Genomic DNA, 17,907 nt, shown 5'->3' with positions numbered 1-17,907 from the left:
CCATCCCCACTGCCCCATTCCCTTCCTCAGCCATCAAACCCGAACTCCACAACCCAATCATAGCCGCCTCATTCCCTGCTACAGCCCTCAGACCCATCCCCAACAGCCTCCCATTCCCTGCCAGAGCTCTCAAACCCATCCCCCACAGACCCCCATTCCCTGCCCCAGCACTCAAACCCAACCCCACAGCCCCACCACAGACCCCGTGCCCAACCACAGCCCTCACGACCCCTCCCCCTCAGCCCCACCACAGCCCCCTGTGCCCTGACACAGAGCTCAACCCCCTCCCCCACAACCTCCCATTCCCTGCCACAGCGCTCAAACCCATCCCCCACAGCCCCCCATTCCCTGCCACAGCGCTCAAACCCATCCCCCATAGCCCCATCACAGCCGCCTCGTTCCCTGCCACAGCGCTCAAACCCATCCCCCACAGCTCCCATTCCCTGCCGCAGCCCTCAAACCCATCCCCCACAGGCCCCCATTCCCTGCCACAGCACTCAAACCCATCCTGCACAACCTCCCATGCCCTACCACAGCGCTCAAACCCATCCTCAGCCCCACCACAGTCCCCTGTGCCCTGACACAGAGCTCAAACCCATCCCCACAACCTCCCATTCCCTGCCATAGTTCTCAAACCCATCCCCATAGCCCCATCACAGCCGCCTTGATCCCTGCCACAGCGCTCAAACCTCCATTCCTGCCACAGCCCTCAAAAACCCATGCCCTCCCCCCCCATTCCTCCACACACGCTGAAACCCCACCACCACCCCCCCCATTCCCTTTCACAGGCTCTAACCCCCCCCCACACCCCCCCATTCCCTGCCAGTTCTCTCAAACCCACGTACCTTGCTGGGGCCCTTGATGACCTATACAATTCTCTGCAGAGGTGTAGCAGTGCGGCTGACTGGGTTCAGTACAGCCCAAAAGACCCACAAGTGGGAGGAGGTGGTGAATCCCTCCACAGGTGTAATAAGCGGTAGATTATAGAATCCTCAAACCCTCACTCCCTGGCTTGAGGACACAGTTCAGGGAGTAGAGGGTCCCCAAAACAAATTCCCTGACTAACCAACTAAAGACAAGGCACTCACGAACTCCACAAATGATCTTCAGGGTTGAGGATGACGCTGGACGATTCCAGGGGCTGCTGTCCGCTGGCAGGGATCCTCCTCAGGCAGGAATCAGCCTTGGACTAGCAGTGCTGACCATGTGGGGACTGGTCTCACCAGGGGAGCTGGAGGTGAACCCAGCCTGGCTGGGGAAATTTCTCAGCAAATGTAACAATTGGGAATCATCCGTGGGGAAGGAAAACCCAGTTGAGGGATCTGCGGTCAGGTCCCTAGAGGCCAGTTCTCAGGGGGAACCCTGCTTGCAGGCCTGGGACTCACCAGCCCCCCTCACAGCCAGTTCGGCCCTTGCCCTGGCTGGCTCCAGCCTCTCCTCAAAAATGGCTTCTCCTCTCTTCCACTCCCTGGGAGGCATCTCCACTCCCTATTGGTTGCTGGGCAGACTCTGAGTTTGCCTTGGCTCCTACTCCTGAGCTGCCAGCAGACAGAGCTCCAGGACTCTAGGTAATCTGCTTGGGGTTACACCCCTCTTCTGCATGAAGAGCCTGTGCATCCCATAGATCTCGCCCCTGGCTTGCCGGCTGATGTTATTGGCTGGGTGAGATACATAGAGACCCAGCTGCAGCACAAAGTCACCTGCCTTGGGGAAGTCGGAGGAGCGCTGGTGGCAGGAAGCAGAGAGGGGAATCCATCAACATTCTCCCTTCAGCTCCCCTGGGCCAGAGCTTTTGTCCTCACGGCTGTTCCATCCATTCTACCAAGTCCTTTACACCTGGGGTCTGGGGTGTGTGTGTCAAGGGCGTGTGCCTTGATCCTGACATGCTGTTCATTGATCAGGCGTTTCAGAGTAAATAGACCAGCCCCAAGACTGACCATTGTCCCAGCCTGGAGAGACAATGAGCTTGTGCCCAGCAAGACGTGGGCAGTGTCATGAGTCCCCTTTTCCAATCAGCTATTCTTCCACCCTGAGCACAAAGTCTCAGCCCCATGGAGAGGGGAAGAGGCTCGTTTGTAGAGCACGTACGCCTGCCCGCTGACCCTCCCCTGCCTCCTTTTCCCACAGCACATCCATTTCAGGTTCCTCTCCAAAAAAACCCAGGAGAGAGCCAGGGCCATACAGAGCAGTGCTGCCCTGCTCGAATTTGCCACCTCCCTGCCTGGATTGGAGGTAAGTGACCTTTGACCCCAGCATCCTGCAGTGTCAGGGCTTGAGTCAAGTTCCTCATCCCTTGGCTAATTGGTCTCCCCTGGGTCCGTAAGGGACTGCATTCCATAGGGCAGTGGCTGGCAGATTTGTGCCTGGCCTCAGGGCCCTTATTATTCTGGAGTAGCTAGGCAGCGAGTGCTCAGCCAGTGGCGAGATCTATGGGCTGCACAGGCTCTTCCTGCAGAAGAACGGTAAGAAACCCAGCTGGGCAATGGGACCCCATGGAAACGAGCCTCTCGGAGACTAGCTCCCGCTGGCCATTGGGACGCCTCTAGAACTAAGGCCTCTCTATTTAGACCCACTGTAGCGGGGCAGAGGAACCCCAATAGAAACAAGGCCCCCCCTCCTTTGAGACTCCCTCAGCTGGGCAATGGGACCCTACAGAAAGAAGCCCCCTCCTCTGAGACCCACCCCACCTTAGATGATGACTCTTTCTCTGCCCCTCTCTCTGAATTAGGGAGGTGAATGTGAAAGTGCCAGGGAAATTGGCTGCTTTATCTCAGAGCTCAGCTCTGTCCCCCAGTCCAGGGAAATCAGCCCTGACGGGGCAGCTAGCTAGTGAGGGGACAGGAATGGAGCTATTGAGGCATGTGGAGGGACAGAGCCCATCATGAGGGTAGGAGCTGAAGCAGGAATCACAGGGAAAGGACACAAAGCTTGTAGGATGTCAGCAGCTGGACCTGACTTCAGTGGGTGGGGGTGGGGGGTTCTCGGTATTAGACGCCACCATTAACAGGCACCCACTCCCAGAGCACAATGGCCACAAGGGTCCCATGATTACTGCGATGACTGAAACAAATCCCCCTTCCGGTACTAAACCACCTGGTGGGGACCCTGCGAGTCCATTGGTCCATGGATGCCACGAGGACCCCGGCCAGTGTGTACCCAGCAATGGGAACAGAAGGAAACAGGCACTGAAACCGGAATGCCAAATGGCCCAAATGGGTGTGTCCTTCTCCCCCAGGGCTGAACATCAGAGAGGCAAGAGAGCTGTGGTGTCGGGACGGGCTCCAGGACACCGAGCGCCTGGGCTATAGGAACATGGCCAGGATGTGGGAAGGTAAGGACTCTCCACCGGTGCTCAGGTGTGGCGCTATCTCCCCCCCACCCCTGCAGTGAGCGTGTCATGGATACAGGGCAAGAGCCTGCTACTTGTTTCCAGCAGAGTATGTGAGGCTCATGGGAATGTCAGTGAGGTGAGGCATGGGAATGATCCAGATCTGAAAGACCCCTAATCTCTAGCAGGTGAGCTGCAGGAGAGATTGCTGCTGGGAGCAGTAGTGTCCTTTCTTGTCTGTATGAGATGGGTTCCAGAGTGCGCAGACACATTTCCAGCATCTCATGACACCTGCGGTGCCTCCTGCCCCACAAACAGCTATTCGAGGCCCCAGTGCCTCCAACCTCTTACTTACCAAGGGGGGGGGGCGACGTGGTCAAGGGGTTGGCTGCACCAGGACTCTTATCCACCTTGTGAGCCACTCGAGGGATTTGGAGCCTGGTTCTGGACAATTGCAAGGGCTCTGGTGCTGTAGGTTTTAGGTCTTGGGTGATAAGTGAATGACCAGAGAGTGCCCCTGTGGGAATCCGAGACAGAGTGTTCCTGTGAGGAGCTTTTCTGTTTCTAACAAAGGGTTTCTGTTCCCCCAGATCTCAGCCGCTCAGCAGAATGTGGGAGAGCCGAGTGCTGATGGGCTAGAGGTGTCCCATGAGTCGCTGTATAGCAGGTGCAGTGTCGGCAGTCACCATGGACCAAACCCTGCGCTCCAGACAACCCAGGCTGTTTCCCTGGATTGCAAAGGGGACTTTAGCTTGGGGAATCGGTTGCTGATGCCTGTGTCCACATCTGGGCTGTTTTAATGAGGCTACATGATGGTACATGAAGAGCGATTCAAGCAAGGGAGAATGACCATTAGAGAGCAAGGCTGGGCCCTTTGCCGAGCTGCTGCAGTCAAGCATCCACAGCCAGAAGAGAGACGATGGGAAACTTGCTTAGCTGGCTGGCGACAGCAGCAGCTGTCTCATAAAGCTCTGCTCATGCTCTAGACAACAGAGACAGGACAAAGAGCCACACAGTGAGAGCCTTGGTTGCAATTAGCAATACGAATTTTTTTCAGTGGATTATGCTGGCCGAAAAGTTTATTTCCTGTAATGTGCACATCCAGCCTCCCTGGCTGACATAAATGGAAGTTAGGTTCTCCGTGCCCACAGGACAGGGCTGGCCTTAGCATGAGGCAAACTGAGGCACCTGGCTCAGGTGATAGATTCTGTGTGTGTGTGTGTGTGTCTGTGTGTGTGTGTATACACGCGCACGCGGGGGGGGGGGCGCCTAGGACTCAGGGTAGGTCCATACTTACCCGCCGGGTCAACGCAGAGAATTCGACAAAGCGAACGGCGGTGGCAGAGTCGACGGGGGACAGAGTCACTGCTACACCTCTGCATAGAATTGTATAGGTCATCAAGGGCACCAGCAAGGTACGCGGGTTTGAGATCTGTGGCAGGGAACGGGGGCCTGTGGGGGATGGGTTAGAGCCCTGTGGAAGGGAATGGGGGGCTGTGGTGGATGGGTTTCAGCGCTGTGGCAGGGAATGGGAGGTTGTGCAGGATGGGTTTCAGCGCTGTGGCAGGGAATGGGGGCAGTGGTGGATGGGTTTGAGGGCTGCGGCAGGGAATGGGAGCTGTGGGGGATGGGTTTGAGCGCTGTGGCAGGGAACGAGGCGGCTGTGATGGGGCTATGGGGGATGGGTTTGAGCGCTGTGGCAGGGAATGGGAGGTTGTGGGGGATGGGTTTGAGCTCTGTGTCAGGGCACAGGGGGCTGTGGTGGGGCTGAGGGGGATGGGTATTGAGCGCTGTGGTAGGGCACGGGGGTCTGTGCTGGGGTTGTGGGGTTGGGTTTGAGTGCTGGGGCAGGGAATGGGGGGCTGTGGGGGAAGGGTTTCAGCGCTGTGGCAGGGAATGGGAGGTTGTGCAGGATGGGTTTGAGTGCTGTGGCAGGGAATGGGGGCCTGTGGGGGATGGGTTTGAGGGCTGTGGCAGGGAATGGGAGCTGTGGGGGATGGGTTTGAGCGCTGTGGCAGGGAACAAGGCGGCTGTGATGGGGCTATGGGGGATGGGTTTGAGCGCTGTGGCAGGGAATGGGAGGTTGTGGGGGATGGGTTTGAGCTCTGTGTCAGGGCACAGGGGGCTGTGGTGGGGCTGAGGGGGATGGGTATTGAGCTCTGTGGTAGGGCACGGGGTCTGTGGTGGGGCTGTGGGGTTGGGTTTGAGTGCTGGGGCAGGGAATGGGGGTCTGTGGGGGATGGGTTTGAGAGCTCTGGCAGGGAATGGGGGGCTGTGGGGGATGGGTCTGAGGGCTGTAGCAGGGAATGAGGCGGCTATGATTGGGTTGTGGAGTTCGGGTTTGAGGGCTGAGGAAGGGAATGGGGGCAGTGGGGGATGGGTTTGAGCGCTGTGGTAGGGAACGAGGTGGCTGTGATGGGGCTGTGGGGGATGGGTTTGAGAACAGTGGCAGGGAATGAGGCGGCTATGATTGGGTTGTGGAGTTCGGGTTTCAGGGCTGAGGACGTTATTGGGGGCTGTGCGGGATGGGTTTGAGGGCTGTGTGAGGTAATGAGGCAGCTGTGATGGGGCTGTGGGGATGGGGTTTGAAAGATGTGGCAGGGAACGAGGCAGCTGTGATGGGGCTGTGTGGGATGGGTTTCAGCACTCTGGCAGGAAACCGGGGGCTGTGGGAAATGGGTTTGAGCGCTGTGGCAGGGAATGTGGGGCTGTGGGGGATGGGTTTGAGTGCTGTGGCAGGGAATGTGGGACTGTGGGGGATGGGTTTGAGGTCTGTGAAAGGGAATGGGGGCTGTGGGGGATGGGCTTAAGCGTTGTGGTAGGGAACGAGCTGGCTGTGAAGGGGCTGTGGTGGATGGCTTTGAGCTCTGTGGCAGGGAATGGGGGCTGTGGGGGATGGGTTTGAGGGCTGTAGCAGGGAACGAGGCGGCTATGATGGGGTTGTGGGGTTCGGGTTTGAGGGCTGAGGAAGGGAATGGGGGGCAGTGGGGGATGGGTTTGAGTGCTGTGGTAGGGAATGGGGGCTGTGGGGGATGGGTTTGAGCGCTGTGGTAGGGAATGTGGGGCTGTGGATGATGGGTTTCAGCCCTGTGGTAGGGCACAGGGTCTGTGGTGGGTCTGTGGGGTTGGGTTTGAGAGCTGTGCAGGGAATGGGGGGGCCTGTAGGGGATGGGTTTGAGTGCTGGGGCAGGGAGTGGGGGGCTGTGAGTGTTGGGTTTGAGAGCTGTGGCAGGGAACGAGGCGGCTGTGATGGGGCTGTGTGGGATGGGTTTCAGCTCTCTGGCAGGGAACGGGGGGCTGTGGGGTGGGTTTAAGCGCTGACGCAGGGAATGGGGGCTGTTGAGATGGGTTTTAGTGCTGTGGCAGAGAATGAGGCGGCTATGATGGGGTTATGTGGCTGTGGGGGATCGGTTTATGGACTGTCATAGAGAATGGGGGGCTGTGGGGGTTGGGTTTGAGAGCTCTGGCACGAAATGGGGGCTGTGGTGGATGGGTTTGAGCACTGTAGCAGGGAACGAGGCGGCTATGATGGGGTTGTGGGGTTCGGGTTTGAGGGCTGAGGAAGGGAATGGGAGGCTGTGGAGGATGGGTTTGAGCGCTGTGGGAAGGAACGAGGCTGCTGTGATGAGGCAATAGGGGACGGGTTTGCGGGCTGTGGCAGGCAATGGGGGGCTGTGGGGGTGGGTTTCAGCCCTGTGGCAGGGAGTGGACGGAGGTGGGGGAAGGGTTCGAGTGCTGTGGCAGGGAATGGGAGGCTGTGGAGGATGGGTTTGAGCGCTGTGGAGCTCATACAGACAAGAAAGGACACTCCTGCTCCCAGCAGCAATCTCTCCTGCAGCTCCATGCCACAGGGCTCAAATCCATCCCGCACATCCTGCCATTCCCTTCCACAATGCTCAAACCGATTACCCACAGACCCATAACAAGCTCATCATTCCCTGCCAAAGCCCTCAAACCCATCCCCTACAGCCCCCGATTTGCTGCCACACCGGTCAAACCCATCACCCACAGCCCTCCATACCCTGCCACAGCGCTCAAACCCCTCCCCCCCAGCCCCCCATTCCTGCCACAGCACTCGAACCCTTCCCCCACCTCCGCCCACTCCCTGCCACAGCGCTCAAACCCATCCCCCACAGCCACCCATTCCCTGCCACAGCCCTCAAACCCATCCCCTATTGCCTCATCACAGCCGCCTCGTTCCTTCCCACAGCGCTCAAACCCATCCTCCACAGCCTCCCATTCCCTTCCTCAGCCCTCAAACCTGAACCCCACAACCCCATCATAGCCGCCTCGTTCCCTGCTACAGTGCTCAAACCCATCCACCACAGCCCCCCATTTCGTGCCAGAGCTCTCAAACCCAACCCCCACAGCCCCCCATTCTCTACGACAGTCCATAAACCGATCCCCCACAGCCACATAACCCCATCATAGCCGCCTCATTCTCTGCCACAGCGCTAAAACCCATCTCAACAGCCCCCATTCCCTGTGTCAGTGCTTAAACCCACCCCACAGCCTCCCGTTCCCTGCCAGAGAGCTGAAACCCATCCCACACAGACCCATCACAGCCGCCTCGTTCCCTGCCACAGCTCTCAAACCCAACACTCACCGCCCCCCACTCCCTGCCCCAGCACTCAAACCCATCCCCTACAGGCCCCGCCATTCCCTGCACAGCTCTCAAACCCAACCCCACAGACCCACCACAGACCCCCGTGCCCTACCACAGGGCTCAAACCCATCATCCACAGCCCCACATTCCCTACCACAGCGCTCAAACCCATCCCCCACAGCCCCCATTCCCTACCACAGCACTCAAACCCATCCCCCACTGCCCCCCATTCCCTTCCTCAGCCCTCAAACCCGAACCCCACAACCCCATCATAGCCGCCTCGTTCCCTGCTACAGCCCTCAAACCCATCCCCCACAGACCCCCATTCCCTGCCCCAGCACTCAAACCCATCCCCCACAGCCCCCATTCCCTGCCACAGAGCTCAAAGCCATCCAACACAGCCCCTTCACAGCAAATTCGAGCAGGGCAGCACTGCTCTGTATGGCCCTGGCTCTCTCCTGGGTTTTTTTGGAGAGGAACCTGAAATGGATGTGCTGTGGGAAAAGGAGGCAGGGGAGGGTCAGCGGGCAGGCGTACGTGCTCTACAAACGAGCCTCTTCCCCTCTCCATGGGGCTGAGACTTTGTGCTCAGGGTGGAAGAATAGCTGATTGGAAAAGGGGACTCATGACACTGCCCACGTCTTGCTGGGCACAAGCTCATTGTCTCTCCAGGCTGGGACAATGGTCAGTCTCTCTGTATCCTATCCCTACCCTCCAGCGTATCTACCACTCCTCCCAGTTTAGTGTCATCTGCAAACTTGCTAAGGGTGCAGTCCACACCATCCTCCAGATCGTTAATGAAGATATTGAACAAAACCGGCCCCAGCACCGACCCTTGGGGCACTCCACTTGATACCGGCCGCCAACTAGACATGGACCCATTGATCACTACCCGTTGAGCCCGACCATCTAGCCAGTTTTCTATCCACCTTACTGTCCATTCATCCAGCCCATACTTCTTTAACTTGCTGGCAAGAATACAGTGGGAGACTGTATCAAAGGCTTTGCTAAAGTCCAGAAATAGCACATCCACTGGTTTCCCCTCATCCACAGAACCGGTTATCTCATCATAGAAGGCAATTAAGGTTAGTCAGGCATGACTTGCCCTTGGTGAATCCATGCTGACTGTTCCTGATCACTTTCCCCTCCTTTAAGTGGTTCAGAATTGATTCCTTGAGGACCTGTTCCATGATTTTTCCAGGGACTGAGGTGAGACTGTCTGGCCTGTAGTTCCCTGGATCTTCCTCCCAGAAGTAAAGTTTCCTCCCGTTCTATAACTGATGGGGTGGGGTGGCGGCAGGGACAAGGGGAATTGAGAATGAGGGGTGCCTGATGTGTTGGGGTATGGAGTTCCCTACTTCAGCTCCACAGGCTGGGTCCGGTGCAGAGCATGGCATGGCAGGGAGATGACATCTCCCATAATGCCGGGGCCCTTTCACAGCAAGGGTGTCACCTCCCATGGTAGCACGGATTCCCACCTACTCCTCCTGCTTTCGCCTGACAACAGCACCACCCTTCACGGCACCACCTCATGGCAACTTCTGCTTCTGGACTCGCACTGGAAATGGGAAGTCCAGCTGGGCCTGGCAGTGGCTGACAGGAAATGGACACAGGCGCCACTGCCACTGCCATGGTGCCACAGGGCCCACCATGGCTGGTGGGAGATAGATAAATGTCTGTGTACCTCCCCAGCACTATGTCTCCTTTAGTGCTTGTGTCCCCCCCTCCCCCCGTCCTGCTTAGTCTGGGTGTTCCTTACCGGAGCACACTGTGTGTCCCAGGCATGTTCTGTCTCACCTTTGGGTCCAGCCTAACAGGGTGTCTCTCCCCATCCTCCCACCAGTAACTTCTCCCCCAACGCACACAGGACAGGGAGCTGGCTGGTGTCCTTCTATAAAAGGACTGCTCTGTGCAACAGAAACCAGCCTAGTCCCCGCCCCGCAGGCTGGGAGCTTGCTGCTTCCTTCAACCACATCACAAATTACAAGAGGGGGCAGGAATAAAATCCCCACTGACTAAACAGGATGGGGTGAAGCATGTCACCAGGCCATAATATTCTGGATAACCCCTTGATGACCATTTTAGGATCATCCTCTCATGTGGCCTTCCTGGCCTCTGGCTAGCTGTGATGACGAGAGGGGGATGTTGTCCCCCTTCCTCTGGCTCCCCTGGCGGGCAGAGCCTAGTGCTACTACCTTGGCATGTCAGCTGGGGAGCAGAGCTCTTACCTCTGCTAATCAGGGGTTAGCCCCACAGCCAGTGAGGGGATGAGGTAGGGCTCAGTTGCTAATTTTGGGCCTGGGATTGCCCACTTTACAGGCTCAAATTTGGGGGGGAGTCTGTGGTCCCCCCCAATCACGCACACCTTAAAGTAGGGAAATGTCCCTCACCTACTTATAATTGCACCCTAAATAACCTCTGGGATACTTTACTTTTGTTCTGTGGGGCTGTGGGGGATGGGTTTGAGCGCTGTGACAGGGAATGGGGGGCTGTGGGGGATGGGTTTGAGCGCTGTGGCAGGGAATGGGGGGCTGTGGGGGATGGGTTTGAGCACTGTGGCAGGGAATGTGGGGCTGTGGGGGATGGGTTTGAGCACTGTGGCACGGAATGTGCGGCTGTGGGGGATAGTTTGAGCGCTGTGGCAGGGAATGTGGGGCTGTGGAGGATGGATTTGAGCGCTGTGGCAGGGAATCTGGGGCTATGGGGGATGGGTTTGAGCGCTCTGGCAGGGAATGGGGGGCTGTAGGGGATGGGTTTGGAGGTTATGGAGGGGTCAGTGGCTGTGGTGGAGCACACTGGGTCAGCGCATTCAGCTGTTAACCCAAAGGATGGTGATTTGAGCCCACCCAGGGATGGTACTGACCCTACTACCTCCTTGGACCCTCAAAGGAACCCTTTTGCCGCTTCAGAGCTGTCCCTGCTGGCCTCAGCGTGTTCAGCTTGTGGCCCGAAGGGCGCGCTGCGACACGAAAATCCATCTCCCAGCAGCCATGCCGGGGCTCGGGCTTAATCCTCAAGGCCGAGCGCAAAACCCTTCAGCCGGGCATCTTTTGCCCCCTTTCCGCTTCTGCCCAAGCAGCAAGGGAGAAACAGAGGGGACATGCCGGCTCTAAGGGTATGTCTACGGGTAGCGATCGGTTTATCAGGGATCGATAGATCGCTTTCCATCTAGACGCGATATATCGATCCCCGAATGCGCTCCCATCAACCCCAGAACTCCACCAGGGCGAGCGGCGGTAGCGGGGTCGACAGGGGGAGCCGTGGCCGTTGATCCCACGCGGCGAGGACGGGAGGTAAGTCGAAATAAGAGACTTCGACTTCAGGCAAGCTATTCCCCTAGCTGAAGTTGTGTATCTTACATCGATTCCCCGCCCCAGTGTAGGCCAGGCCTAGGAGTGCCTCCCTCCCACTTCCCTGTTGGCTGCTGTGATAAATGCGGGGGCGGGCGTAGCTCCCTTCTGTGGACACCCAGCCAGCCAGTTAGCTATAAAGTCCCTCTTGGTGGCTGTACTCTGCTGGTTTTACCTGTAAAGGGTTAAAAAAGCCTCCCAGCATAGGTAAAAGAAAGGGAGTTGGGCCTCTGATCAAAAGAGCCAATGGGAGGGCTTTTTAAAAATGGAAAAAAGAACCTACCACTCTGATTTGGGAGCAATTTCCACCCCTTTTGCATGGGTGCAGGTGAGGTAATGAATTGGGCCCTCTGGTTTTTCTCTCGGACTGACCCACCTTGCCCCATCCCAAGATGAGGTGCAGGGCCAATCATGAAAGAACAGTGTCAGGGGAGGCAAAGGGCCTGATTCTGATCTCATGTTTGGTGTAAAACAGGAGTAACTCGATGGATGCCAATGTTGGGACATTAGTGTAAATGAGACCAGAATCTATCTCTGTGGTTGCCTGGTAAATTTCATTCCCCATTCAGGGCAATTGCTTCCTCCTCCTATTTGCGTAAGGGATTTCCTCCTTAAAATGGGACAAAAGGAAAGGGGAAAGAAAAGGTGACTGACAGAATAAGAAGCAGGAAGGTCACATCAAGCCTGGGATGATAAGAGCCAAGGTCAGCGAAGAGCAGGGCGCTTGGTGCCAAGGTCACTCAGAGACAGAAAATGAGAGTGTGACGCACTGGAACTGTTCTTACTGTCAGGGCCGGCTCCAGACCCCAGTGCCCATTTTCCCGGCAGGGCGGCAGGCGCTCCGGCGGACCTCCTGCAGGCATGACTGCGGAGGTGCGCTAGTCTGGTGGCTCCGTGGACCTCCGGCAGGCATGACTGCGGAGGGAGGGTCCGCTGGTCCCGCGGCTCAGGTGGACCGCCCGCAGGTATGGCTGTGGTAGCGCCACCTGAGCCGTGGGACCACCGGACCCTCCGCAGGCACGTCTGCAAGAGGTCCCCCGACGTCAGGGTACCGGCGACCGCGCGCCCCCTGCGCGCACCGCGCCCTGCTTGGGGCGGCCGCATTCCTAGAGCCGCCCCTGCTCACTGTGGTCTGTGAATGCTGCGTGGGGGGTGTTGGCCTGGGAGAAAGGTCTGCACTGGGAGATGGGAAACTGGCCTTGAGGGAAGATGCCTGAGCATGTAATGTGAGAACCCAGGAAGGTGTTAGAGGCCAGGTGACTCCTCTGCTTGGGAAGCTGAACAAAGGCCTGGGGGAGGAGACGCTGGGGAGTGAGGGGGTTTTCAGGAGCTGGCTGGGGAATGGAGGGAAGCACAGATAGGGCTCTGACCCCCGAAGGGGGCAGTGGTGCTCCTGGGACCCCAAGATGGATCTAATTGGGGAGGATCCTGTTGTCTGTGCCTCCAAAACCTGTCTTGGACTGTGTTCCTGTCGTCTAAATAAATCCGCTTTACCGGCTGGCTGAGAGTCATGGTGGGGGTGCAGGGCCTTGACTCCCCGACACTCCGTGACAGAGATTGACACTCATCTCTTGCTGTTCTGCTTACATATTACTATCTCGCCTTTCAGTTTCCCCTTTTCTCCACCCCCTCCCCCCCCCACACTATCTCATTAAGAAACAGCTCATCTGCATGGGTCAACTTTCCGCTCATTCAGACTGATGCAACTCCACTGAGTTAATACTGATCTTCAACAGTGTAAGTGTGGAAAATCATGCCCCAAATCTCCTGCTAGCAAGAAGAGGCAACCCCTCAGCTGGTGCCATAGCTCCATCAGATCTGCCCCCTCATAGCTTTTCTGGAGGAACGGGAAAGGCCGTTAAATATGGAATAGCAGATCCACAGTCATTTTTGTTAAGATTAGCACTGCTGTCATGGCAGCCACCCAGGAGGGATGGAAAAGAACAGAAGCTTCTGTCTCAGATGCTGCAGGCAGGACACAAGGACAGCTAGCGCTTTCGGCCCCTGGATCCTGACTCATGCAATGGACTTGGGAGACCATCTCACTGTAGCTTTCTCATTCCCAGAGAGATGCTGCTCACGCTGCTTCAGCCTGTGGTGCCGAGTACAGCGTATAACAGAGCTGAGTCATTTTTAAGGCCGGCCAGACTTGGAACAGACTAGAGAGAAAGAAAAAAAGATAGGGTAGTATAGAGAAGTGGGGTGAAATGATGTACCAAGACAGAGACAGCAGGAATCTAAAGCGTCAGTGTGACAAAGTGGGGATTTTCCCTTGTTATGGTGTATGTGTGTCTGGTAGAGGGGGAGTCCAGAGCTTCTGGATGGACTTGGCTGAAAGTCACTGATTTGGAGCAAAGAATCCTGTGGCACCTTATAGACTAACAGACTATTCACCCACGAAAGCTCATGCTGCAAAACGTCTCTTAGTCTATAAGGTGCCACAGGATTCTTTGCTGCTTTTACAGAACCAGACTAACACGGCTACCCCTCTGATACTAGTCACTGATTTCTCTGCTAACAAGTTCAATTCTACCCGCTGCATTCGTGTCAACTAATAAACCTTCTGTTTTACTAGCTGGCTGAGAGTCACTGCTGACTGCCGAGTTGGGGTGCAGGGCCCCGTCCGGGTCGACTCGGTGCAGGAAACGCACAGTGTGGAAGGGGATGCTCAGATCCAGGAAGATCGAAGCTGTGTAAGCATCTTGCCCTGGAGACAGTGCGCTCAAAAGGCGGAGGGTCCTCCAGAGTCCTGACTGGCCTTGTATGGAGAAGTTCCAGAACATAACCTGAGGACTCCGTGATTCGGGGACTCTGTGACAGTCAGCTCCGATAATATGGTGATGCGCACCTTCTGAGAACAAAAATAAAGTATCCCAGAGGTTATTTAGGGTGCAATTATAAGTAGGTGAGGGACATTTCCCTACTTTAAGGTGTGCGTGATTGGGGGGGACCACAGCCTCCCCCCCCAAATTTGAGCCTGTAAAGTGGGCAATCCCAGGCCCAAAATTAGCAACTGAGCCCTACCTCATCCCCTCACTGGCTGTGGGGCTAACCCCTGATTAGCAAAGGTAAGAGCTCTGCTCCCCAGCTGACATGCCAAGGTAGTAGCACTAGGCTCTGCCCGCCAGGGGAGCCAGAGGAAGGGGGACAACATCCCCCTCTCGTCATCACAGCTAGCCAGAGGCCAGGAAGGCCACATGAGAGGATGATCCTAAAATGGTCATCAAGGGGTTATCCAGAATATTATGGCCTGGTGACATGCTTCACCCCATCCTGTTTAGTCAGTGGGGATTTTATTCCTGCCCCCTCTTGTAACTTGTGATGCGGTTGAAGGAAGCAGCAAGCTCCCAGCCTGCGGGGCGGGGACTAGGCTGGTTTCTGTTGCACAGAGCAGTCCTTTTATAGAAGGGCACCAGCCAGCTCCGTGTCCTGTGTGCGTTGGGGGAGAAGTTACTGGTGGGAGGATGGGGAGAGACATCCCTGTTAGGCTGGACCCAAAGGTGAGACATAACATGCCTGGGACACACAGTGTGCTCCGGTAAGGAACACCCAGACTAAGCAGGACGGGGGGAGGGGGGGACACAAGCACTAAAGGAGACATAGTGCTGGGGAGTTACACAGACATTTATCTATCTCCCACCAGCCATGGTGGGCCCTGTGGCACCATGGGAGTGGCAGTGGCGCCTGTGTCCATTTCCTGTCAGCCACTGCCAGGCCCAGCTGGACTTCCCATTTCCGGTGCGAGTCCAGAAGCAGAAGTTGCCATGAGGTGGTGCCGTGAAGGGTGGTGCTGTTGTCAGGCGAAAGCAGGAGGAGTAGGTGGGAACCCGTGCTACCATGGGAGGTGACACCCTTGCTGTGAAAGGGCCCCGGCATTATGGGAGATGTCATCTCCCTGCCATGCCATGCTCTGCACCGGACCCAGCCTGTGGAGCTGAAGTAAGGAACTCCATACCCCAACACATCAGGCACCCCTCATTCTCAATTCCCCTTGTCCCTGCTGCCACCCCACCCCATCAGTTATAGAACGGGAGGAAACTTTACTTCTGGGAGGAAGATCCAGGGAACTACAGGCCAGACAGTCTCACCTCAGTCCCTGGAAAAATCATGGAACAGGTCCTCAAGGAATCAATTCCGAACCACTTAAAGGAGGGGAAAGTGATCAGGAACAGTCAGCATGGATTCACCAAGGGCAAGTCATGCCTGACTAACCTTAATTGCCTTCTATGATGAGATAACCAGTTCTGTGGATGAGGGGAAACCAGTGAATGTGCTATTTCTGGACTTTAGCAAAGCCTTTGATACAGTCTCCCACTGTATTCTTGCCAGCAAGTTAAAGAAGTATGGGCTGGATGAATGGACAGTAAGGTGGATAGAAAACTGGCTAGATGGTCGGGCTCAACGGGTAGTGATCAATGGGTCCATGTCTAGTTGGCGGCCGGTATCAAGTGGAGTGCCCCAAAGGTCGGTGCTGGGGCTGGTTTTGTTCAATATCTTCATTAACGATCTGGAGGATGGTGTGGACTGCACCCTTAGCAAGTTTGCAGATGACACTAAACTGGGAGGAGTGGTAGATACGCTGGAGGGTAGGGATAGGATACAGAGGGACCTAGACAAATTAGAGGATTGGGCCAAAAGAAATATGATGAGGTTCAACAAGGACAAGTGCAGAGTCCTGCACTTAGGACGGAAGAATCCCATGCACTGCTACAGCCTAGGGACCGAATGGCTGGGCATTCGTAACCTAGGGGTTACGGTGGACGAAAAGCTGAATATGAGTCAACAGTGTGCCCTCGTTGCCAAGAAGGCTAATGGCATGTTGGGTTGTATAAGTAGGGGCATTTCCAGCAGATCGAGGGATGTGATCATTCCCCTCTATTCAGCACTGGTGAGGCCTCATTTGGAGTACTGTGTCCAGTTTTGGGCCCCACACTACAAGAAGGATGTGGATAAATTGGAGAGAGTCCAGCGGAGGGCAACAAAAATGATTAGGGGGCTGGAGCACATGACTTATGAGGAGAGGCTGAGGGAACTGGGATTGTTTAGCCTGCAGAAGAGAAGAATGAGGGGGGATTTGATAGCTGCTTTCAACTACCTCGAAGGGGGTTCCAAAGAGGATGGATCTAGACTGTTCTCAGTGGTAGAAGATGACAGAACAAGGAGTAATGGTCTCAAGTTGCAGAGGGGGAGGTTTAGGTTGGACATTAGGAAAACCTTTTTCACTAGTAGGGTGGTGAAGAACTGGAATGGGTTGCCTAGGGAGGTGGTGGAATCTCTTTCCTTAGAGGTTTTTAAGGTCAGGCTTGACAAAGCCCTGGCTGGGATGATTTAGTTGGGTTTGGTCCTGCTTTGAGCAGGGGGCTGGACTAGATGACCTCCTGAGGTCCCTTCCAACCCTGAGATTCTATGATTCTATGCTCACTGTTCCTGGTTGGACTCTAATAGAGCGAGTACCAGAGCATCTTAACTTCCATTCACTGTTCCGGTTGGACTCTAACAGAATCTTAACTTCCAAATTGGGAAAGAGAGTGTTTTTCCAGTGGCGATTTACCAGCAAGTGTATGTGATGGACGCGTTACAGAGTAGGCAGCTACTTCACTGCCTCACCCTGTTTGCTTTTCTTTTTCAATAGCTTTAACCCTAAAGCAAAGCTCACAAATGCTCCAATAAGGACACACATTGCTTGTTTCATAGTAAATATATAAATATGTGGCTGAAAATCCTCATTATTCAGAATAATGTGGAAACTAACACTTTAAAGTGAAGACCCTAGGTTTGATTTTTAATTAGTCGTGCCTCCAGTAATAAAACTTCCAAGGATGCTCCAAATTATTAATAAATTATTTATAAAATTCATTTCAAGTTGAACTTGTTTTTAAGCAATAACCAAGCTCTCTAATGTTTACAATTACACAATTTTTGGACAATCTTTTTAATGCAAAGACCTGTTTTAAGCCCCGCTTGGACACCAGTTGCATGTGGGATAATTACTGTTTGAAATGTATGAAGTATTTTTGGTCTTTAGACAAGGTTAACCATTTGTATGTAGGAATATGACTGAATCTGGTCACCTCTGGGCAGGTGTGCATCCCAACAGGCTTGGTCTCAAAAGCCTGCAAGAGAGGAGATGTGGGAGGAGTGCAAGAGACTCCTACTGTGGTACTGGGTGCTAGAGTGATGCGGAAATGGGTGTAACCAGCCTATTGATCCATAGGTGTTGAATCCATTTCTGTTCATTCACTGGGGGTGATGCAGAGCAGATGCAGGCGGGAGGCAGGAGAGCAAGAGCTCACGCCTCAGTAGAGCTTTGGGAACCAAAGACTTTTTCTTGGGTTATTTCCTGTGCTTGCAGAAGACTCCTCAGGCCAGTGGAGCGGAGCAGGGCAAGAGTCTCGGCCCCAGGAAGAGGATCTGGAAGAAATGGACCTGCACAATCTAGACATCCAACTTTCCAGAGGCATGTAACCAAAGATACTCAGTCCTCACCTCTTCCACATCACTGGGCAAGAGTTCCTGGTCACGGCATGCTAGCCCTGCTCTCTACCTTGCTTCAGCAGATGTGTGCATTCTGGTTAGGGGAGATCTCTGTGGGATAAAGGCAAGGGGAAAGGACAATAGAATGT

The 17,907-nt window shown here is 55.3% G+C and overlaps 1 long non-coding RNA gene across 1 annotated transcript; it reads left to right on the top strand.

Moving 5' to 3' along the window:
* The first annotated feature begins 11,144 nt into the window (after positions 1–11,144).
* LOC120385095 lies at positions 11,145–17,694 on the top strand. Its single transcript, XR_005589260.1, has 3 exons — positions 11,145–11,227; positions 13,860–13,977; positions 17,637–17,694. It is a non-coding gene; the product is annotated as an uncharacterized LOC120385095 (long non-coding RNA).
* The last annotated feature ends 213 nt before the right edge of the window (positions 17,695–17,907 follow it).

This window comes from Mauremys reevesii, linkage group 17, assembly GCF_016161935.1.
Source record: "Mauremys reevesii isolate NIE-2019 linkage group 17, ASM1616193v1, whole genome shotgun sequence".
Lineage (NCBI taxonomy): Eukaryota > Metazoa > Chordata > Testudines > Geoemydidae > Mauremys > Mauremys reevesii.
Note: the sequence above shows the minus strand (reverse complement) of the source record. Positions and strands in the feature narration are given on the sequence as shown.